Raw genomic sequence first — 4645 nt, 5'->3', positions numbered from 1 at the left:
TTTTTTTTTTTTTTTTCTTTTTTGACACAGGGTCTCACTAAGTCACTAAATTACCCAGACAGGGCTCAAACTAGTGAACTTTCTGACTCAGCCTCCAGCCTGCTAGGACTACACATGTGCTCTCCTACCCTGCAAAGTGTCTGTATTAATTTTATACTCCTACCGGCTGTATCTGTTTCCTCAAATCCACATCACATGTTATTAATGTGGTTAATTTTTACTAATATGAGTTGAAAACGATTTCAATGTTATAATCAATTTCTCTTGATAATTGGTGAGGTTCAGCTTTTCTATTCCTAGTTCACTGGCCAATTACATTTTTTTCTATGAATAATCTTCCATGTTCCCATAGGTTTGAATTATTTTTAGAAAATCTTTATAAATCTAGATGTTAACCCTTTCTGTGTTATATGTATGGTAAATCCCATGTCCTAATTGATTGGTGTGTGTGTGTGTGTGTGTGTGCGCGTGCGTGTGTGTGTGTGTGTATGTGTGTAGTATTGGGGACTGAATCTAGGACCTAGGAACTTTGCGCTGAGCTACATCCCCAACCTTTATTTTATTTTGTTTCATTTTATTTTATTTTGAGACAGGGTCTCACCAAGTTACGCAGCTCAGGCTTTCTTGAACTTCAGATCCTCCTGCCTCAACTTCCCAGTGTTGTTTGCTCTTAAAACATACTTAAACCTGTATATCACCAGGTGTGGTAGTGTTACCAGGTACTGGGGTTCCCAGGGGTCTCTTTCAGTCTCTTGTCCTGTTCAAAGACTTGTACAGGCTAAGTGGAAAACATAGTGAACTTTTACATATATTTAAGGTAAAAAAGGGAGGGAGCAAAGAAAAGAGAAGCGCTCCGCCAAAAGTGCTGCGGAATGCGAATGAGCAGGCTGTTCCATGAAAAACCCAGTTGGCCTTGCCTCCGAAGGCTGAAGACGAGCTCTCTGTTATTCGCATCAGGAGCAGGACAGAGGCAGTGTTCTGTGCACATGCCCTGCCTCTCTGTGATGGGCAGGCCGTGCCAAGGTGCTCGACTGCTTTGCCACACCTTCATCTCCAGCCTCAGGAGTGCATGCGTGGAACCCCAGTAGTCTGGGAGGCTGAGGGAGAAGATTACAAATTGGAGACCAGCCAATGCAAGTTAGCAATTTAGTGAGAGTCTGTCTCAAAATAAAAAAGGGGTCTGGGGGAGTGGCTTGGTGCAAAGGCCTTAAATTCATCCCCAGTACCAAAAATAAAAACAAAAAAAACCCGTAAATGTTGTTCAATATATGGGTCTCCTACCTCTGCCTGTGATGTTCTCTGTTTCTGCTTTTTGATTTGGGGGTTCTCTTGTGGTGTTGGAGATCAAACTCAAGGCCTTGCCCACACAGGGCAAGTGCTTCATACTGATCTCTATCCCCGCCCCAGCTGCCTCTTATTTTTTTGGTGTGTTCACTGTTCAGGTATGTCTCTTTGAGACAGGATTTCACTCTGTAGTTCAGGCTGGCCTTGAGCTCACTCTGTAGCTCAGGCTGATCCTAGTCCACAGTGACCCTCCTGCCTCGGCCTCCCAAGTGCTGGGATTATGGGCATGGGCCACCAGGCCCAGTTCCAGCTGCTTTCTGTCATACAGGAATTTTACATCTGTTCCATCTTATCAGTCTGGATGGAATCCAACTTCTTTGGGTCTGGTTTGGAATGACTTTGTTTCCCAAAATATTTTTCTATTTTTTTTCTGATATTGTTTTGTTTCTTTATTATTCTTTTTAATATATTGGTATTAAGGATAGACCCGGTGCTTTGGACTGAGTTACATCCCCAATAGCAGCTCCTTTTTCACTCTTTCTTTTAAAACAGGGCCAGCATGAGGAGATAGCCTAGTAGAATAAGTGCTTGCCTGGCAAGCACAGGGTCCTGAGTTCAATCCCTGGCACTGCAAAAATAAATAAATAAATAAATAAATAAAGGCCTTGCCAAGTTGTTCATGCTGGGCTGAAACTTGTAATTCTTCTGCCTTAGCCTCTTAAGTAGCTAAGATTACAAGTATGTACCACTATGCCCACCAAGAGTTGTGGGTTTGTGGTTGTGTCCAACATGAGTCTTTAATCCCTACAAAAGTTATTTAAAAAAAAATTTTGCAGTGCTAGAGAGCCCTTCACAATTTATTGTTGTGAGTAGTAGGACACCTAACTTTATTTTTATCAAACAAAATGGTTAATTGCATCACATAATTTACTAAATTATTAGCACATCCCCCAGGGATAGAGGAAGCCATCTATTTTAGTCAGTTGTGGTTAATGTAAGAAAATACTATAGCTTAAATAGATTACAAACATCTCATTAACGTTGCAGAGTGTTTTTAATCATGATGCCAAACTCCAACGAGTACAATAATTTTTTTTTTTTAAAGATCATAGTTCTTGTATTTAACTACAGTGAACAGCAGAACTGGTTGCAATGGAAAGTGTCCTTGATCCTTCTTACCTCGAAGGATGACACAAACCAAAAAAACGGGGCCAAGAATTTATTTGAAAAATGAAGTGTGAAAGGGTAAGAGAAGAATTAGTTCTGTTGAGCAAATTTGGGCCGAACCAAAAACCTGGAGAAAAGCAAAGGACACAGAGGGAGCTGTTGTGAGAATCGCGAGGGTGGGCTGCTCGCGCTGTCTGGTCTCCTTTATGCTAGTCACGCAACCTGCCTGCGCAAAAGAAGCTCTATGGGGTCCCGAGAATCCTCTGGCTCCACTTGACTGACAGGTCCACCCACTACTCCAGCCAGCCGTGCTACACCCTGCCGCCTATATCATAGCTACTCGGGAAGCTGAGGCAGGAGGATGGACATTTGGAATCCTGCTTGGGCCATTTGATGAGACTATTTTTAAGGAGGGCAAGGATGTAGCTCAGTAGTAGAGTCCCCCTGGGTTCAGCCGGTAGCACTGCCCCACACACACCAAAAAGAGGTATGAATTCCCCCTACATTAATGTTGCAGGGACTACTGGGGTCTTGTGATAGTTTTTCTTTGTTGAAGTGCAAGTGTCTGTTAGTGCTTTATTTGTGGTGGAAAAGTTAAGAAAAAATGTAAGCCAGGTGTGCACATTCGTATAATCCCAATGCTCTGGGAGGCTGAGGCAGAATGATCTCAAATTCAAACCCAAACCCTACCTCAAATTTTATTTTTTCCCCTCCCCCCCCCCAACTGGGGATTGAACTCAGACCCTTGCACTTGCCAGGGAAGCGCCTATTCTACTGAGCCATCTCCCCGGCCCCTAAAATAAAAGATCTTTTAAAAGGGTTGGGAAGCTGGGTGTGGTGCCCCACACCTATAATGCTAGCACTCTGGAGGCTGAGGCAGGGAGAATCGCTGTGAGTTCAAGGCCAGCCTGAATTGCATAGTGAGATCCTGTTTCAAAAAACCATGAAGGTTGGGGTGGAGGGGCTGCAGCTATAGCTCAGTGAGAAAGAAGGCCCTGGGTGCATACCAGAGTAAATAAAATATAACAGGCAATGAAGATGAAAAGCTGAAACGGCAAAAAAGGGGAACTGCAGTTTGCACATCTGAGCTCTCACCCTGCAGGCCCCGCCAGGGCCCGTCCATCGCCTGTGTAGTTCTCTTCTGTGTTTTCTTCAAATATTTAGCAAGAGCAGCTTCATTACCATTAGAGGAGACTGAAAGAGAAGCACTGGCTGGAGAGCAACTACCGGGGCCAAGATGAGGAACCGGCACAGAATTTTTTTTTTCTTTTTCTCTGAAAGGACCTCAAGTTCCAAGGTTGCAGCTTGTGCAGACGCCAGGGTTGCGCCCTTCGACCCTCAGACGTTACTTACCCCTTCCTTTCCACGGTTCCCGCCCCGCATTTCTAACTGGTCACTATGGTGATAAACACTGCCACCCTCTCAGGAAACGCGGAACTCGAGCCCAGATTCTACCGTGCAGCGTGTCTGCATGTGAAAATGTGCAGGCGCTGACTCCGTATGTTTTTCCTCCTCTGAGCTTGAAATAACAGTTGGGGGAGGCCATGGATTGGGTCTGGCCCGCGCATGGAGCCCAGGAGACCAGTTCACGCAGAACTTAACCCCAGTTAAGTGAGCTTTGGTTGGTTGCAGGAAACCTGGTCACCTATTAACTAGGGAAGTGGGAAACACTCAGCTCAGTGACTAATCTGCAGCCGGTCACGTCGTGTTCTATGTGTCACTTCAGTTTTTTCTATAAATGTCCTGCGATCGCACGCTTGGCAGGAGTCCTCCGAACGTGCTGTGGAAGCCACGCATTCGCCAGTCCTATCTATCGGCCTCATTTGGTTTTGCTCAGGCCAATTCTATTAAACGGAATTCGGCCTGTGACATGTTTCCTTTTCACGATATTTATATGAGTCTGGTTGTAAAATGACAGTGGAGGTTTCATGACAAGAACATGACACAGTCTGGTTGTATTTTCATGCTTGGAGGCTGCAGTGTGCTTTTAAAATTTTCCATAGAGCTGCAGGTCTCTAACCTCTCATCGCCTTTCCTGAAAGTGTCCTCTTAATTCTGAATTAGATAAAAAAAAATCTCAGACACACGATATGGAAATATAACAAAAATTAACTTTAAGTAATTTTAATCTATTTTTTAAAGTAACCCTGGGTCTTTCCTACAGTTAAAAATAATAAATAAGGTAAATGATACA

Source organism: Octodon degus, unplaced genomic scaffold (assembly GCF_000260255.1).
Source record: "Octodon degus isolate 3935 unplaced genomic scaffold, OctDeg1.0 scaffold00047, whole genome shotgun sequence".
In the NCBI taxonomy this organism is placed as follows: domain Eukaryota; kingdom Metazoa; phylum Chordata; class Mammalia; order Rodentia; family Octodontidae; genus Octodon; species Octodon degus.
Note: the sequence above shows the minus strand (reverse complement) of the source record.